The sequence below is a fragment of the Schistocerca cancellata genome, chromosome 1 (genome assembly GCF_023864275.1).
Source record: "Schistocerca cancellata isolate TAMUIC-IGC-003103 chromosome 1, iqSchCanc2.1, whole genome shotgun sequence".
Lineage (NCBI taxonomy): Eukaryota > Metazoa > Arthropoda > Insecta > Orthoptera > Acrididae > Schistocerca > Schistocerca cancellata.
The window spans coordinates 418,855,470-418,876,070 of NC_064626.1; the positions used below are offsets into that span (position 1 = coordinate 418,855,470).

The 20,601-nt window shown below is 42.5% G+C and overlaps 1 protein-coding gene across 1 annotated transcript in view; it reads left to right on the top strand.

Moving 5' to 3' along the window:
• LOC126161568 (kinesin-like protein KIF12) overlaps positions 1-20,601 on the top strand; it is a 605,396-nt gene that overhangs the window by 50,465 nt on the left and 534,330 nt on the right. The gene's annotated exons all lie outside the window — the stretch shown is intronic.

A 20,601-nucleotide genomic window follows, 5' to 3' on the forward strand; every position in this document is an offset into this window, starting at 1 on the left:
TGTATGAAACCCTAGAATTTTCCAAATACATTAAAAACTGTGTTAAAAATTGTTTAAAATGTAGCAACACATTCATTTTTTCATAAATTAAATAATTTCTAGAGTTTCATACACCTGTAAATATGGTTTGTATGCTGTGCAAAATTCATGGAAGAATCTCTCTTACTTATGAAGAAACGTGTACCTATACCAACAAACGCAGCCAATAGAAGTGAAAAAATGATGAACTTTCACATGTAAAAAAACAAAAATATTTTGTTATTTTTTTTTGAACTTCCACTGCTATGATTGAGAATCCTGAATCCTTCCTGGTCATGCTGACAAAGTTTTCTGAATTTATTCGTAAAAGCACAGACAGTGGAAATTAAAATGTCCTGCGGCGTCTCTCCTGCTCCAAGACGGCCCGTTTGACGTCCTAACCTCCTTAATGGCACCTTATACATGGGGTGGTAATTCCGTAGTCTAGCTGCTGATAGCCTTCAACCATTGGAGTGAAATGACAAAAAATGTTCTAGGGAGTCCATTGCTTGTTTTCGCATGGCAGACGCATACGTGAAGCGGTTACGAAGCGCTTGGAGCACAGTGAACCGACCCTCCCCTGTGGAGATCAGAAGTGGTCGTCCGGAACATTGACGACGAGTATGTCTGCCCCGACGTTTGCATTAAGCCTTACATCGTGTCACTATCACATCTGAATGCTCCATAAATCTGGATGTTGCACGATTTGATAAGTCGGTCGAAAGGTGACCGACGAACAAACGAACATACAAACAATAAAGATCTGGGAGGAGCACTAAATATGAACAACACACAGGGTGACAGTTATTGAACTATACAAAATACCCGGCCGGGGTGGCCGAGCGTTTCTAGGTGCTACAGTCTGGAACCGCGCGACCGCTACGGTCGCAAGTTCGAATCCTGCCTCGGGCATGGATGTGTGTGATGTCCTTAGGTTAGTTAGGTTTAAGTAGTTCTAAGTTCTAGGGGACTGATGACCTCTGAAGTTGAGTCCCATAGTGCTCAGAGCCATTTGAACCATTTTTTTTTTACAAAATAATATTGTCATAACTTTTGAACGGTTTGCTTTAAGAAGTTCAAGCTAAATGGTTGGCCGCGGGGCATGGTGGGAATTAGTGTGTGCAGCATGGTTTGGTTTAGCGACGAAGCTCACTTTCATTTAGATGGGTTCGTCAATAACCAAAATTTGCTCATTTGGGGAACTGAAAATCCGCATTTTCCGGTTGATAAGTCTCTTCTCCCTTATTGGATGACTGCGCAGTGTGTAATGTCCAGTCATGGAATAATTGGTGCGATATTCCTTGATGGCACGGTGACTTCCGAATGGCACGTGAAGGTTTTGAAAGATCATTTCATCTCCATTATCCAAAGTGACCCTGATTTCGACTGCATGTGGTTCATGCAAGATGGAGCTCGATCCCGTCGAAGCACGAGATTGTTTGATGTCCTGGAGGAGCACTCTGGGGCCGCATTCTGGCTCTAGGGTACCCAGAGGCCACTGGCATGGGCCTCGATTGGCAGCTATATTTTCCGGATGTGAACACGTGCGACTCCTATTTGTGGAGCTATATTAAATACAAGATATATAGTAATAACCCGAACACCATTGCTTTTCTCAAAACAGCCATTCAGGAGGTTATCGTCAGCATCGATGTTCCTACGCTTCAGCGCGTCGTGCAGAATTTCACCATTGCGCCACATCATCGCCAATGATGGCAGGTATCTCGAACATGTCATAACCTGAATCCGAATATCTGTATCAACGTTTACATGTTGAATAAAGTGTCTGCACTCCGCAGTTTGTAACTAATTTACGTTTTTTTTTCATATGGTTCAATAATCGTCACGCTGTGAGTGCACGAAGTTACGCTGACATACGGCCATGTCTTTTGAGTGCTTCATTTATTTTGTCAGGCAGTGTAAGTGGAATCCTCCCCAATGGTGCAGCTGTAGCGACTGCAAGGAGGCGTCTAGAGCTAAAGCTCTGTATAAGGAAAGTACGGCTAACTTGCTAGTGGCCGCCACTGCGCCGCCGTTGATACATTGACTTCTGCAGCCGTGTATGTCAAAGAAGTGTACTGTCGTCTAAAGTACTAATAAACTGATCAGTGGCTGCATACGGAACATGCCGGATGTTTAGCAACAAAAAAACTCAACAAATTTAAGCTAAATGAGTCGAAAAGTATTTGTTGTGGCGAGCATGAAACACAGTTTTTCCCTTGCCATCCTTAATTAATAGCGAAAGCGGATTTCGCAGTTCGTGTTGCGGTATCGAGTTTGAACACCTGTTCTCGTAATTAGCGTTAAAATGGTCCTATCCAATAGTCAGCAGGACAGAAGGAAACCAATTTTAGTTCGCAACTGCAAGGAAAAATCCATCGCTGGTTTAAAGCTCTATATCGACTTACTTCTTGTTCCTGCTACTCAGTGCAAATGGCTCTGTGCACTATGGGACTTAACTTCTGAGGTCATTAGTCCCCTACAACTTAGAACTACTTAAACCTAACTAACCTAAGGACATCACACACATCCATGCCCGAGGCAGGATTCGAACCTGCGACCGTAGCGGTCGCGCGGTTCCAGACTGATGCTACTCAGTACTACGAAAATTCGCCCAATATTTCTTTTGTTATATGAAATAAAGCGATATATATATATATATATATATATATATATATATATATATATATATATATATATGCGCGGTACCTTAGTAAATAGAATTGATAAACGTGCCTTTATGATTAAACATGCTTTACATTTTTGTCAGATCTATCCCATAAACTTTTGACTTCAAGTTGTTCTATGACAGTAGGAGAACGATTACGAAAGTACAAGAGAATGCAATATTTTAAAAACGTGTTCGAATACAACTAGACCTACGATCAAAAGTAAGCTGTAGGAAACAGTAACAACTGTATTCGTATTAGTATAATGTGGATTAGCGGCAAGGTTGCAACAGTAATGATAATATCCTGGTAACGTTAACGCTTATTGACTGAAAGGTCGAAGGTTCGGTACTTGCCTAGTGCAAAATTTTTTCATATTTCATTCTGTGGGACAAAGTACAATTTATTATTGTGAGAATCCTAAGTATAAGTTTAAACCTTATTGTACAATCAGTCGAGTCAAATTTTTTACCAGTCATGATAACTTTGGCCGGCCAGAGTGGCCGAGCGGTTAAAGGCGCTACAGTCTGGAACCGCACGACCGCTACGGTCGCAGGTTCGAATCCTGCCTCAGGCATGGATGTGTGTGATGCCCTTAGGTTAGTTAGGTTTAAGTAGTTCTAAGTTCTAGGGGACTTATGACCACAGCAGTTGAGTCCCATAGTGCTCAGAGACATTTGAACCATTTTTGAACCATGATAACTTTGGATGGTACCACTCACTATTTTTCGTTTTATGTGCTAACAGTGGCAGTTTTGTCTCGGAGATTTCTATTTTGTCATTGAATTACCGTTAAAGGAGGAGGAGATTGGTGTTTAACGTCCCGTCGACAACGAGGTCATTAGAGACGGAGCGCAAGCTCGGGTGAGGGAAGGATGGGGAAGGAAATCGGCCGTGCCCTTTCAAAGGAACCATCCCGGCATTTGCCTGAAACGATTTAGGGAAATCACGGAAAATCTAAATGAGGATGGCCGGAACGGGATTGAACCATCGTCCTCCCGAATGCGAGTCCAGTGTGCTGACCACTGCTCCACCTCGCTCGTTGAATTATCATTAAAACATCATTTTTTTTTTGCTGTTCGAATGGATTGGAAACTAAGTAACAGAAATGTAAAAAGGAGACAAAGATAAAAGGCCGAAAACGAATAAAATTAAGTGAATGGTTAAGTCGAGTTGCTGCAACCTTTCCCATTGCATCTCTCCCTTCGGAAGGAATTCTGTACAGTTTTCCTCCTTTTTCACCTCGAAACGAACAGCCAAATGCACAGTACTGAGGGACTATTCTACTTAAAACTTTGGAGATACGAAACACTTCCTATGCTTCACACGCAACGCTTGTAGTCGCAATGGCTGCTAATGTCACGTGACGCGGTTTCAGCCAATCCTGAACTGCGTACGCGGCAAACGTAGGGGAAAAGGATGGCCATACTTCACTTTATACAGAGCTTTAGCTGGAGACGCGCACCTAGGATGTAGGTTGCAGTAGTTATTCGGAGATGAAGAAGCTCGCACGGGATAGAATGGCTTGGAGAGCTGCATCAACCCAGTCTTCGGACTGAGAACCACAACACCAATAACAGCCACATACTACTTCCCGCGGAGTGCATCCTTCATAGGGCCAGACACACGGAGGTCGGAAGGAGCGAGATCCAGGCTGTAGGGTGGATGAGGAAGAACAGTCCAATGAAGTTTTGTGGACTCCCCTCGGGTTACAGATGTGTGTGAAGCCTTGCGATGTCGTGGAGTAGGAGAAGTTCGTTTGCATTTTTTGTGGCGACGAGCATGCTAAGATCTTTTCTTCAGTTTCCTAAATGTAGCACAATATACTTTCGTGTTCATCGTTGCACCATTAGGGAGGACATCAAACAAACAGAATAATTCGTTCAGAGTCCCAGAAGACCGTCGCCACCTCATGGATTGCCGTTTTGTTTCTGGTTCGAAGTGATTAACACATGTTTCATAGCCTACGACGATGTTCGACAAAAACGGTCACGATCAGTGTCGTAAACAGCAAGTCATTCTGCACAGATGATTGTTAGTGGCTTTTATGGTCTTCTGTCAGGGTACGAGCAACCCAGCGGGCAGACACTTTCGGCACCTTAGGAAGTCATCATCAGAAGGGCTCTGTAAAGAGTAAGATTAAAGAGGAGTCGTGAAACACAGGTAAATGCATTATCGTCTCAAGCCAGCTTCTATGGACACTCTCCCGTGTATTTTAACATTGACCGTAAGATATCACGAGAGGCGGGCTCGTTATTATAAAAGGGGTACTGTACTGTAACGAGACAAGCGGCAACAGCAGAATGAATCGGTCTGCAGAGCTCAGTGTCTTCAAACGCGGAGTATCCACTGCATGTCACCTGAGTAACAAATCCACCAGAGACATTTCAACCCTTCTAAAGCTGCCACGTTTGACGGAGAAATTGTTGTGAAGTGGAAAACACAGCTACGTGACAAGAACCTGCTGGAGGTGGGCGTAAGAATCACGTGGAATCAGCGCAAGGAATCACAAGTGAGTTTCAAAATGCTAACAGCAGTCCATCTAGGACAATGAGTTGGGGAGCTGAAATGAATGGAGTACACTGGTGGAGCAGCTCTTCGTAAGCTGCGCATTTCTTTCGCCAGTTCTAAGCGACGCTTGAGGATTTTACGATTAGCGACGCCACTGGACGGTAGATGACTGTAGCGAGTGATTCGCAATGATGAACCACGCTATACCTTGTGGCAATCCTGTGGAAAGTTATCAGTTTGGCGGGTGCCTGGAGAACATTATCTGCCACACCACAATGATGTACGGAGGTGGTGGTGGTACGGTATGGGAGTATTTTTCATAGTCAGGGTTGTAGTCCCCTTACTGCACTTAAGTAAACCCTAAGCGCGGAAGGATGTTTTTAAAAATTATTATTTCTTTTTAGTCATCAGTTTGGTGCGGCCTGCAACGAATACGTCTCCTTCTCATCTGAAAATAAGTCATTATTTATATTTAAAAAATTGAATACAAAAAATTAACTTCAAAAATTAAATCTTTTCTTAAGAAACTAGATAAAGAGTAGTGTTTTGAGCCTATTTGCTCGATGTATTCCAATATCCGTTTTCCTCTGCAGCTTTTACCCTCTACAGTTCCCTCTAGTACCTATCATCCTGCCCCCTTCTTCTTGTCAGTGTTTTCCACATATTCCTTTCCTTGTCGATTCTTCGGGGAACGTCCTCATTCGTTTCCTCATCATTCCACCTAATTTTTAACATTCTTCTGTAGCTTCACATCTCAAATGCTCAGAGTCTCCTCTGTTCCCATTTTCCTGCAGTCCATGTTTCACTACCATAGAATGCTGTGCTCCAAGCGTACATTCTCGGAAATTTCTTCCTCAAAATAAAATCTGTTTGGTGCTAGCAGGCTTCTCTTGGCCAGGAATGCCCATTTTATGTCGCTCTTCCTCCGTCCGTCGTGCGTTATTTTGCTGTCTAGGTAGCAGAATTTCTTAACTTCATCTATCGTAACCCTCAATCCTGATTTTAAGTTTCTTGTTTCTGCTACATCTCATTACTTTGGTCGTTTTTTCTATGTACTCTCAATCCATATTCTGTACTTATTCTGTACTCAATAGACTGCTAATTCCATTCAATACATCCTGTAATTGTTTTTCACTTTCACTCGGCAATGTCATCAGCGTATCTTATCATTGACATCCTTTCAATTTGAATTTTGCTCCCACTCTTCATTCTTTCTTTTATTTCTCTCAATGCTTCTACGATGTCTAAATTGAACAGCCGGACCTTGTGGCCGAGCGGTTCTAGGCGCTTCAGTCCGGAACCGCACGACTGCTCGGTCCCAGGTTCGAATCCTGCCTCGGCCATGGATGTGTTTAATGTCTTTAGGTTAGTTAGGTTTTAGTAGTTCTAAGTCTAGGAGACTGATGACCTCAGATGTTAAGTCCCATAGTGCTCAGAGCCATTTGAACCATTTTTAGATCGAACAATAGAAGCAGAAGACTACATCCATGCCTTACATCCTTTTTAACCCAAGCTCGTCGTTCCTGACCTTCCAGTCTTAGCGTTCCTTGTTGGTTTTGGTACACATTGTGTATCACCTTTCTTTCCCTACAGGTTACTTCTATTTTTCTCAGAATTTCGGACATGTTGCAACGTTTGACACTGTTGAACGCTTTTTCCGGATCGACAAATTCCATGAAGGTGTCTCGATTTTTCTTCAGTCTTGCTTCGATTATCAAACGCAATGTGAGAACAGCCTCTCAAGTGGCATTACCGTTCCTAAAGCCATAATGATCGTCATCTAGCAGAAACTAAATTTTCTTTTCGATTCTCCTGACATGTACACGTTATACAGCACTATGTTCTGTGCAGCAGAGGAACAGTTCGGAGAAGGTGATTAATTTTATCAGCGTGACAATGGATTCTGTAATAAAACAGTAGCTGTGAGGCAATGTTTTGTGGACAGTAACATACCTGGAATGGACAGGCGTGAGCAGAGCACCGACCTGAGCCGAATGGAAAGCCTTCTGCATGAGCTAGAACGTTTACTTCGGTACAGACCCCAGCGTCCAACATCACTACCTTCTCTGGCTTTGGCTCTTGAGGAGGCACGGGCTGCCATTCGTCCACTGACATGCAAACTCGCACTGAGTGAGTCACAGCACAGTCCACGCCGTCGTTAAGGTCCACTAATAGGAGTCAGGATACTTTTGATCAGCTAGCGTACACATAACTCTTACTTGAATAAGTTACACCGTACGCCCACCCCGTCCTCACAATTTCACTGTGTGACTGAACTGCACTACGGTTGGTGACAAACGTTGATTGGCGGGTGCAGACCCAAGGAGCGGCTTCCACTTTTTTTCCTGGCAGCGAAAGGACCCGTCAAAACTAATGCCACCTCACGCGCCACGGTTAGTACTGAAACTTCCCTTTTGTATGTAAAAATTGACAGAGCTTGAAAAACTCTTACGTATTTCATTTTCAAACAGCTGAGCAAAACTGAACGTACTCAGACATTCCTCTCTTTACTTATTCTGATCATCACTAAACTGACACACAATATTTTTAACGCAACGCAATCTGACTTTCAACAATCCCTACAAAAGAATGGCCCTGACTAGCAATAACTTATACCTTTCATGAATCACTTACCTCACAAAAATCTTCGTGACTTGAACTACTGCAATACCGCGAGCGCCAATACTGCCAGCCAAATAAAAGATTCTAACTACTGAAGGCACTAACCACTGATAGGCATAGTTAGCAAATGAAAGATTTTCAAAAAATGGCTCTGAGCACTATGGGACTTAACATCTATGGTCATCAGTCCCCTAGAACTACTTAAACCTAACTAACCTAAGGACATCACACAACACCCAGTCATCACGAGGCAGAGAAAATTCCTGACCCCGCCGGGAATCGAACCCGGGAACCCGTGCGTGGGAAGCGAGAACGCTACCGCACGACCACAAACTGCGGACAATGAAAGATTTTGATAGAGAACAAACAATGTATTTAATTACCTTAATAACGTTCAAAAGTCATTATATATATATATATATATAATTTTGTGACATACAATTAAACAAATTTCCTTTTTCTGACGGACACACGTCCAGATCGACCGCTCATAGTAACCTCTCAGAACTCTTCCATCCACAACTGCTGGCGGCTCACCTCCAACTGCCCAACGCTAAGGCTGTTCACATCCAACTGCCCAACACTACACTAGCGAATATTCCAACAATGAGTCCAACCAGCCACAGACTGCACACAGCGCAGTCAGCAATTTTCATACAGAGCACTACGAGGCCTTACCACCACAAAAGCCTAAACAGCCTACTTACAATACATGTGAAACGTCTTCCTAATCTTAAAAGAAATCGACTAGTACAACTGACGTCTGGAAATCTTGAACGCCCGAAAGATCATTTATTTATTATTTACTTTTATTCTTGTTTCACTACATATTTGTCTACTCGAAACGTGGGAGAACAGAATAAGGAAGGCACAACACATGACAAACGCCTGTAGCATATAGTACAAGTGCGGAACTGCTCTCGTGCCTTATAATTTTGATGTCATAACACCCTTTGTATAACCCGTGTCACTGAATTGTGCGTTACCAAAGGTTAGAAAGTTCAGAAAAATAACCAAAAAACCTGCACAGGCATTCCGCCTCAAGCCATTCGTACTCGTTTGTTGTGACAACAGTGACGATAAGCGAGAAATTGCCTGACGAAGCTATCGATTACTGCTCGCGCCCAATGTTTACTGAGTTCTCTGGAGAAAAAGTGAAGTGTAGCCTAACGAGTAAGTAGTCCAGTATTACTTACCCTTTTATACATACAGGGTGATTCACGAAGATATGCAAATATTTTAATATGTTAATTTTAAAATTTTCCCGGCGAATTGACTGTTCAAACAAATTTCGGGCTTGCAGCCGGTCGTCGTTCAATACTTCGCACGATATTCCTCAAGAACTCGCCTATCTAAAGACAGTATTCAGCGAAAATGGGTATTCCATCCGGCAGATTAACAGGGCACTAACAGTTAAAACTAAGAAGCAGGAAGTGAATAAAGAGGAGAACATGCCGGAACAATCTTTAGCTTTTCTTCCTTTCGCTGGCAACACTTCGTTTAAAATAGCAAGAATCCTCCGAAAATTTCAGGTAAAAGTGATTTTCCGCCCACCATCGAAGATTGCGGACCTAGTGGGATCACTTAAGGACAATCTGTTACTACGAAAGGCCGGAATTTACAAGATACCGTGCCAATGTGGTATGGCTTACATAGGTCAAACCACACGCATCGTGAAAGAACGCTGCACGGAACATCAACGTTACACCCGCCTTTTGCAGCCAAGCAAGTCCGCTTTTTTTTTTTTTCTTTATTGTTATTTTAAAACCCGTACAAAACAGGCAGGCTGTCAGCAGCATGGTACGCCGCTCTTCAGCCGTAGAGGAGATGAGAAAGAACAGAAAGAATACACAAATGTGACATAACGGTGTTTAATAAAAAGGAGACACATAAAGACAAACACGGAGCCGTTCACACTCGACGATAATTCACAACAAACTGTTGTCACGACGCACGAACACTGAAGAAGACAATGGCACTGGTGAACAATGGAGTGTGACGACGAAACTGAACACTAAACACGACGGCACACACGATACACTGATGGCGATGACCTCCGGCGCGCGAAAGTTCACTCAGCGTGTACGAGTCCGGGGACCTGCCAAGAGTGGAGGTGAAGGAGGAGGAAGGGGAGATGGGAGAGGGGAGAGCAGAGATGCCATGGGCAAAGGAGAGAGGGGGAGGGAGGAAGGGGGAGGGGAAGCCCGGAGGAGAGGGTAGGAGGGAGGGGGGAAAGCAAGTCCGCTATTGCTGAACATTGTATTTCTACTGGACATTCAATGGAGTATGAGAAAACAATGATTTTGTCCACAGCAACGTCTTTCTGGGACTCCATTATTAAAGAATCCGTAGAAATACGACTGGCGGAAAATCTGTTAAACCGTGACAGCGGCTACCAGCTGGACAGTGCATGGAATCCCATCATCTCCACGATTTGCTCAAATCGAAGACGACAGAGTGTGTCGACGGCCGTGGCAAACAGCAACGCAGAGGGCGAGTGAGTTCCGTTATTCCACCAGCGAGGGCGCTGCCGGCGGGCAGTGTTGGTTCAACTATCAAGTTTTCGACGTATGCGCAGAATAGTTACAGTACGCTATATATTGCGGAGCGGAGGACGTTATCGCCAGTCTGCGACGGCTCACCTGAGGAGGAGGAGGAGGAGATTAGTGTTTAACGTCCCGTCGACAACGAGGTCATTCGAGACGGAGCGCAAGCTCGGGTGAGGGAAGGATGGGGAAGGAAATCGGCCGTGCCCTTTCAAAGGAACCATCCCGGCATTTGCCTGAAGCGATTTAGGGAAATCACGAAAACCTAAATCAGGATGGCCGGAGACGGGATTGAACCGTCGTCCTCCCGAATGCGAGTCCAGTGTGCTAACCACTGCGCCACCTCGCTCGGTGGCTCACCTGAAGATGACTGGCAGGTGCCCATTTTAATATGTTACTCTACAAGTAAAACTAAAGAAAAAAGTTCATATAAAATTAGGTCCGTAAGTATTTAGTTACGAGTTACGGCTAATAAAAGATTTTGCCTGAAATTTAGCAACTTCGCTAATATGAAGCCATCGTAAAACTGTACTAGGTTGAAGCAAAACACTATTTCCATTTATTTTGTTATTAATAATCTGGTAAATCAATTAAAACATGTCTCAAGCGTGCATCTGCAGTAGTTTTCCGTAACATCCAGAGAAACAAAGAAGTAATTTCGCAAGATTTTTAATTTATCGTCTACTTGGCCCAATTTGTTTTCTAAAATCCGCACAATTGCACAAAGTTTTCAACAGAAGTTGTAGAGAATTTAATTTTGGAAAAAATGAAGGTACTAACGTTAACTGAAACTGTATGAATGTGTCAGATAACCTGCTTTTATTAATACCATAGCACACGTGAATTCATGTTAAACCGGAAAAAACAAAGCTCATTGTTAAGGAAGTTGTATAGTGTACATGCAATTTCAAAATACATTCACAATAAATGCTCAAAAATGTCTCCACCGAGTTCAATGCATTTAGTTGCACGTGTATGAACAGATTTTGTTGCTCGTTTCAGTTTCACAGGGTTGCTCTTAATTTCGTCTATTGCATTCATAATGCGAGCGAGTAATGTCTCACGTGTATTGACTTTGTCCTCATAAACTATCTTTTTCATCCATCCCCATACACAAAAAAACCATTACATAAATGAAAATCATGCTTTACTTGAACCTCGTACAGTTTTGCGATGGCTTCACATTAGCGAAATTGCTAAATTTCAGGCAAAATCTTTTATTAGCCTTAACTCGTAATTAAATATTTGGGGACGTATGTTTATATGAACTTTTTTCTTTAGTTTTACTTGTGCAGTAACATAATAAAATATCTTCATATCTTCGTGAATCACCATGCGTATCGTCGACTGTTGTACTTTGCCTACATTACTCTAAACTGTCAGTTGTGAATTGTTACCGATAACTTAGAGACTTCAACAAATGTTAATCTGGACTTATACTGTGATAATTGCTGTGGCGAAAAGACTTGTCAACGTGACGTAATCACCACTAAATTTAAGAAACAGAAAAATACGAGTACAGCGACATGCTGTAAACGAGTAACATGCTTCAGCACTCAATGATAAATAGGAAAGTCTTCGTTGCAAATATCATTTTATTGTCATTATAAATGAGGTGTATCAGAAATAATCATCGTTTGATTCTGTGGTATATTTTTGAAGCTGTCATTTCAATAAATTGGGACCTGTTGATTCGTGTGTTGAATAAAATGCACTACGTTTCAATATTTCTCGAGTAACACATGGTGCTCATGTTCATTGTTTGGCAAAGTGTTGTGTGAATATAAAACTTTGAACTTCCGCTATCCAGTGACGTGCGCAATATGTTTCTATCTTTCATAGTTTGTAATAAAAATCTGAAATCTGTTCTTTCTTTTTGAATCAATCTTATTTCGGAGCGAGATCTCCGTCATCAGAGTTTCTAATGTTCACTTGAGGCTTTGCTTCAAAACCTAACGAAATAGTTGCACATGAGTAAGGTTACATTGTTATTTAACAAAAACCATATGAGCGTTAGCAAAAACAATTTACGGTATCATACTGCCTATTCGAAAAATTTGCTTCTCTGGTAATCCATGGTGAAATTCTTCTAAATTGTTCCGCGTATGTCGTCAACAAACAGTGAAACTTAGCCTCCTAGATGGCCGAAGTTGTTTGGTTAGAGTATCTCTAATTTCGGCAAACAATACAAGGTGTCCTGATTGAAGCACCTTGAACAGAGATCCTGTATAAGTAGAATGGCCAAGGAGGTTATCGCCTCTGATTGTCCAAGTAGTCCAGGTGTCATGGCATCACCAGTCCTGTGTACATATGGGGTTTTATAGCGTGCGCGGCAGGGCTTCAGGTTTGTTTTTAACGATCTGGAAATGTTTCTGTCCCAAATTTATTTGTTTCTGTAAATACAGCTACGTCTTTCTGATATATTGTATGTCATCTCTCAGTTCAACTAACGTGATTTAATGCTCATAATGCTCTATACTTTACGAATTTTACTTGCACAGCAGTTTTCTGTACTAAATTTTTATTAAAGTCTGTGTAATTTGGATTGTCATGTACTTTTTTTTTAATTAGTACGCCTTTTTCGATGTAGGAACTATCGATAGGCTTCATTTTGCAATTTGGTCACACTGGAATTACTTTTCCCCCATTTTTTACCCGACAGCTATTCTAAATGTCTGCTATCGAATTTATGCATGTTCTCAGTGTAAGTCACGTTATGAGATCCAAAAGATTAATCAAAATACTTTGGGCAAAGGCGAGAAAAGTGATGTAAAGCTTAGTGCGTCGATGAAATAAAACGTATGAAACTTATTACTGTGGTCGGTTCCCGTTATTGTGTGTACGTACAGAAAATCATAAGTCATAGCTTTCCTTTCACTATCCTTGATGTTTCCTGAAAGTATGTTCTGAGTAACAAGGGACTGTTCCATTTACTCCGTATTTGATATACAGCCACACGGGAACGCCATTTGTCCAATCTGTTATGAAATAATGCACTAGAAATGCTGCTTTGCTTTCGCTTATCAAATACAGCTTTCCTTATGTTCGATAGGTAACTGCATCCCATTTGGACGTGACATAATTCTAGATTCCGTGGGAACTATGGCTATCGCTAAAGGATCGGCCACGACATGGAGAAAAACAGTCTGGCAGCCCAATAAGTCAGAGTAGGGTATGAGACGTCGAACGGAGAGGAATTTCCAGCTGATTATAGGTCAGAAACGTACCAGTGTGCATGCACGACCATACAAAGACGGCCAGTATGGGGATAGTGTACGGAAGTGTGTGCATTTGAACTAATTTGTTCCAGCTAATACCTGTTATGTTTAAGATCGCAGATACTGATAAAATTAGTTGAAAATAATGGTTCCAGTTGAACAGAAGAAGCTGGGCAAACTATGAATTGCTATCCATAGCTGGTCATGTTAGACACGAATTTTCTGTGATGTTTACGGGGTAAAGCTTAACATGAAATCAACAACGATAAAAGGACCCCAGTATCTTTAATTTGTTAAGATAGTAAACTGCACTCTAGAAACAGCACTGCAGTAAAGTTTGACACTTGGTACTATGCACTAATGTGGCAAACGTCATGGGATACCTGCCAATATCGTGTCGGATCTCATTTTGCCCTGCGTAATTCTGCAACACGACGTGGCATGGACTCAACAAGTCGTTGGAAGTCCCTGTAGAAATGTTGAGCCATGCTGCCTCTGTAGCCGTCCATAATTGCAAAAGTGATGCCCGTGCAGCATGTTGTGCACGAACTGATCTGTCTATTACGTCCCACAAATGTTCGATGGGATTTATGTCGGGCGGTCTGGGTATCCAAATCATTCGCTCGAATTGTCCAGAATGTTCTACAGACCAATCGACAGACCAACCGCGAACAGTTGTAGCCCATTGACACGACATCGGTTTGGGAACATGAAGTCCATTACTACCTGTAGATTGTCTCCAAATAGCCGAACATAATCATTTCCAGTCAATGACCCGTTCATTTGGATCAGAGGACCCAGAACAGTACATGCAAACACAGCTCACAGCCTTTTGGAGCCGCTACCAGCTTCCAAAGTGTCTTGTCGACAACTTGGGTCCATGACTCAACCATACCGTCAATCAGCTCTTACCAACTGAAGTAGTGGCTTATCTGAGCAGGCAACGTTTTACAGTCGTCTAGGATTCAACCGATGCGATCATGAGCCCAGGAGAAGCTCTGCAGGCAATATCGTCTGCTGCCATAGCCCTTTAGCGCCAAACTTCGCCGCTCTGGCCAAACAAATACGTTCGCCGTGCGCTCCACGTTGATTTCTGCGGTTATTTCACGCAGTGTTGCTTGTCTTTTAATACTGACAACTCTACGCAAACGCCCCGCTCTCGGTCATTAAGGGAGACTATCGGCCACTGTTTTGTCCGCGGCGAGAGGTAATGCCTAAAATGTAGTATTCTCGGCACTCTCTTGTCACTGTGGATCCCTGAATATTGAGTCCCCTAACGATTTTCGAAATGGAATGTCCAATGCGTCTAGCTCCAACTACCATTCCGCTTTCAAAACCTGTTAAAACCCATCGTGCGACCATAACCACTTCGGAAACCATTTCACGTGAATCATCGTAGTAGAAATGACAGCTCCGCCAATGTCCTGCCATTTTATACCTTGTGTACATTTTAGTACTGACACTGATTCCATATTATTTTTTAAAATCGTTAATATTTGCAATTCAAATTTGTTCTGCTGAAAGACGTACGCAGATATGTGACGTTACATCTCTGACAATAATAAATTCTGATTGAGAACAAAGGAAACGCAAATTAATTACTCTTCTTACAAATCATAAAGAAAGAAATTCTTAAGTACCTGACTGCGAATTTTATAACTTCTCTAGCTCCTAACAACTGTTCTGCAATCCTCCTGTACGCAGCGGACAACTTAACTCGTCTTTCCGTTTGAACTTCGTGATCAGCAACATGCTGAAAATATTTCAAAAAGTAATACTGCAACCATGCAAAGTGCAATGCACGGTCATAATACGGTAATTGCAATAACTACTGCCATATATTTCTTTTACGTAGAAATTGAGTCATCAGGAAGGGTTTGGTCAACCAGTCTTGTTGTTGTTGTGGTCTTCAGTCCTGAGACTGATTTGATGCAGCTCTCCATGCTACCCTATCCTGTGGAAGCTTCTTCATCTCCCAGTACCTACTGCAACCTACATCCTTCTGAATCTGCTTAGTGTATTCATCTCTTGGTCTCCCTCTACGATTTTTACCCTCCACGCTACCATCCAATGCTAAATTTGTGGTCCCTTGATGCCTCAGAACATGTCCTACTAACCGGTCCCTTCTTTTTGTCAAGTTGTGCCACAAACTCCTCTTCTCCCCAATTCTATTCAATACTTCATCATTAGTTATGTGATCTACCCATCTAATCTTCAGCATTCTTCTGTAGCACCACATTTCGAAAGCTTCTATTCTCTTCTTGTCCAAACTACTTATCGTCCACGTTTCACTTCCATACAAGGCTACATTCCATACAAATACTTTTAGAAACGACTTCCTGACACTTAAATATATACTCGATGTTAACAAATTTCTCTTCTTCAGAAATGCTTTCCTTACCATTGCCAGTCTACATTTTATATCTTCTCTACTTCGACCATCATCAGTTATTTTGCTTCCAAAATAGCAAAACTCCTTTACTGCTTTAAGTGTCTCATTTCCTAATCTAATTCCCTCAGCATCACCCGACCTAATTCCACTACATTCCATTATCCTCGTTTTGCTTTTGTTGATGTTCATCTTATATCTTCCTTTCAACACTGTCCATTCCGTTCAACTGCTCTTCCAAGTCCTTTGCTGTCTCTGACAGAATTACAATGTCATCGGCGAACCTCAAAGTTTATATTTCTTCTCCATGGATTTTAATACTTACTCCGAATTTTTCTTTTGTTTCCTTCACTGCTTGCCCAATATACAGATTGAATAACATCGGGGAGAGCCTACAACCCTGTCTCGCTCCCTTCCCAACCACTGCTTCCCTTCCACGTCCCTCGACTCTTATAACTGCTATCTGGCTTCTGTACAAATTGTAAATAGCCTTCCGCTCCCTGTATTGTACCCCTGCCACCTTCAGAATTTGAAAGAGAGTATTCCAGTCAACATTATCAAAAGCTTTCTCTAAGTCTACAAGTGCTAGAAGCGTAGGCTTGCCTTTCCTTAATCTAGCTTCTAAGATAAGTCGTAGGGTCAGTATTGCCTCACGTGTTCCAATATTTCTACGGAATCCAAATTGATCTTCCCCGAGGTCGGCTTCTACAAGTTTCTCCATTCGCCTGTAAAGAATTCGCGTTAGTATTTTGCATCCGTGACTTATTGAAGTGATTGTTCAGTAATTTTCACATCTGTCAGCATCTGCTTTCTTTGAGATTGGAATTATTATATTCATCTTAAAGTCTGAGGGTATTTCACCCGTCTCATACATCTTGCTCACTAGATGGTAGAGTTTTGTCAGGACTGGCTCGTCCAAGGCCGTCAGTAGTTAGAGTGGAATGTTGTCTACTCCCAGGGCCTTGTTTCGGCTCAGGTCTTTCAGTGCTTCGTCAAACTCTTCACGCAGTATCGTATCTCCCAATTCATCTTCATCTACATTCTCTTCCATTTCCATAATATTGTCCTCAAGTACATCACCCTTGTATAGACCCTCTATATACTCCTTCCACCTTTCAGCTTTCCCTTCTTTGCTTAGAACTGGGTTTCCATCTGAGCTCTTGATTTTCATACAAGTGGTTGTCTTTTCTCCAAAGGTCTCTTTAATTTTCCTGTAGGCAGTATCTATCTTACCCCTAGTGAGATAAGCCTCTACATCCTTACATTTGTCCTCTAGCCATGCTTGCTTAGCCATTTTGCTCTTCCTGTCGATCTCATTTTTGAGACGTTTGTATTCCTTTTTGCCTGCTTCATTTACTGCATTTTAATATTTTCTCCTTTCATCAATTAAATTCAATATTTCTTCTGTTACCCAAGGATTTCTACTAGCCCTCGTCTTTTTACCTACTTGATCCTCTGCTACCTTCCCTACTTCATCTCTCAAAGCTACCCATTCTTCTTCTCCTGTATTTCTTTCCCCCATTCCTGTCAATTGTTCCCTTATGCTGTCCCTGAAACTCTGTACAACCTCTGGTTTAGTCAGTTTATCCTGGTCCCATCTCCTTAAATTCCCACCTTTTTGCAATTTCTTCAGTTTTAATCTACAGTTCATAACCAACAGATTGTGGTCAGAGTCCACATCTGCCCCTGGAAATGTCTTACAATTTAAAACCTGGTTCCTAAATCTCTGTCTTACCATTATATAATCTATCTGAAACCTGTCAGTATCTCCAGGCTTCTTCCATGTATACAACCTTCATTTATGATTCTTGAACCAAGTGTTAGCTATGATTAGGTTGTGCTCTGTGCAAAATTCTACCAGGCGGCTTCCTCTTTCATTTCTTAGCCCCAGTCCATATTCCCCTACTACGTTTCCTTGTCTCCTTTTTCCTACTACCGAATTCCAGTCACCCATGACTATTAAATTTTCGTCTCCCTTCTCTACCGGAATAATATATTTTATTTCATCATACATTTCTTCAATTCCTTCGTCATCTGCAGAGCGAGTTGGCATATAAGCTTGTACTACTGTAGTAGGCGTGGGCTTCGTGTCTATCTTGGCCACAATAATGCGTTCACTATGCTGTTTGTAGTAGCTTACCCGCACTCCTTTTATTCATTATTAAACCGACTCCTGCATTACCCCTATTTGATTTTGTATTTATAACCCTGTATTCGCCTGACCAAAAGTCTTGTTCCTTCTGCCACCGAACTTCACTAATTCCTTCTATATCTAACTTTAAGCTATCCATTTCCCTTTTGAAATTTTCTAACCTACCTGCCCAATTAAGGGATCTGACATTTCACGCTCCGATCCGTAGAACGCTAGCTTTCTTTCTCCTGATAAAGACGTCCTCCTGAGTAGTCCCCGCACGGAGATCCGGATGGGGGACTATTTTACCTCCGGAATATTTTACCTGAGAGGACGCCATCATCATTTAACCATACAGTAAAGCCGCATGCCCTCGGGAAAAATTACGTCTGTAGTTTCCTCTTGCTTTCAGCCGTTCGCAGTACCAGCACAGCAAGGCCGTTTTGGTTAGTGTTACAAGGCCAGATCAGTCAATCATCCAGACTGTTGCCCCTGCAACTACTGAAAAGGCTGCTGCCCCTCTTCAGGAACCACGCGTTTGTCTGGCCTCTCAAGAGGTACCCCCCCGTTGTGGTTGCACCTACGGTACGGCCATCTGTATCGCTGAGGCACGCAAACCTCCCCACCAACGGCAAGGTCCATGGTTCTGCCAATTGATGGCTGAAGCAAGATGCGGCGGTGAAAGTAGGAAGTAGAAAAGGGGGCGCGTATAGGACGTAATTTACCAGCCACTCCGCCAGCCAGTATTTTTACTCTTAAACTTGAGCTTCTTCCTTGTATAGCGTTCTAATAACTTGCAAGAACGCAGCTCCGCAATCTCCTTGACAACCATCTGTATTTCAATAGGTGACCATCTTATCAATTTTAATGCAACGCGGAGATAAGAGATACATCAATTGTATTCGCACTTGCGAATATGGTCCTACCTTCAGCTGTATAATGGAATGACGAAGTTGAGAATTTGCGCTAGACCCGAACCGGATTTCCCCCTTGTGGCGAGTGGTCGCCTTAATTACTTTGGCCATCCGAGCATGCGTCACGGCCAGACGCCGGCTTTCATATGTCGTCGTTCCTGCCTGTACTCGTACACACATTATACGAGGGTCACACCAAAAGAAATGCACACTACTTTTGTAAAAATACAGTTTTCATTCTGCATGTGTGAAAGTTTTACAGTGTGTAGATGCATCCTTCCCGCTTGTTTTCAAACTTAGTTCAACCTGTTTCCGTGAGTGGCGCCGTCACAGCATGTCTTCAAGGTGGCTCCTACACTTGACGTTCATCAGAGGCAACGTGCTGTCATAGAATTCGTGTGCTGTGAAAACGAGACAGTGGGAAACATCCACAAGAGGTTGAAGAAGGTGTATGGAGATGCTGCTGTCGATCGCAGCACAGTTAGTCGGTGGGCAAGCAGGTTACGTGATGAAAGCGGGCACGGCAATATTGAGGATTGTCGTTGCAGCGGCAGGCCTCGTACTGCACGCACTCCAGACAATGTATAGAGAGTTAACGAATTGGTGACAGCTGACAGACGCATCACAGTGAACAAATTGTCACACTACGTTGGCATAGGGGAAGCAAGTGTTTGCAGAATACTGAAAGTGTTGGCGTTAAAAAGGTTTGTGCCAGGTGGGTTCCCAGGATGTTGACAGTGGCTCACAAAGAAACAAGCAAAACGGTATGCACCGAACTTTTGGAACAGTACGAGAATGGTGGAGATAAATTTCTTGGAAGAGTTGTGTCAGTTGATGAAACATGGCTCCATCATTTTTCACCAGAGACGAAGAGGCACTCAATGAAGTGGCATCATGCAAATTCACCCAAGGAAAAAAATTCAAAACGAGACCTTCTGCTGGAAAAGTTATGGCTACGGTGTTTTTCGATTCCGAAGGACTCTTGCTTGTGGACATCATTCTAAGTGGAACCACCATAAATTCTGATGCATATGTGACGACACTGAAGAAACTTCAAGCTCGACTGAGTCGTGTTCGAACAAATCGGCAAAAGCAGGATGTTTTCTGTTGCACGACAATGCACGGCCACATGTCAGTCAAAAAACCATGGAAGCGATCACAAAATTCGGATGGACAACACTGAAACACCCGCCTTACAGTCCTGACCTGGCTCCATGTGACTATCATCTCTTTGGGAAACTGAAAGACTCTTCGTGGAACAAGGTTTGAAGATGATGACTCCATTGTGCACGATGCCCAACAGTGGCTCCATCAGGTTGGTCCAGAATTTTACCGTGCGGGTATACAGGCGCTGGTTCCAAGGTGGCGTAAGGCAGTTGAGAGGGATGGAAATTATGTGGAGAAATGAAAATATTGTTCCTAAAGGATGTATCTACACACTGTAAAACTTTCAAACATTTACAATAAAAGATGGATTTTTTAAAAAAACAGTGTGCATTTCTTTTGGAGTGACACTCGTATATATTCCCATACAGGGGAGACATTTTATTTGAAAGTTACTTGCCCAGCATCGGCGGATAAAT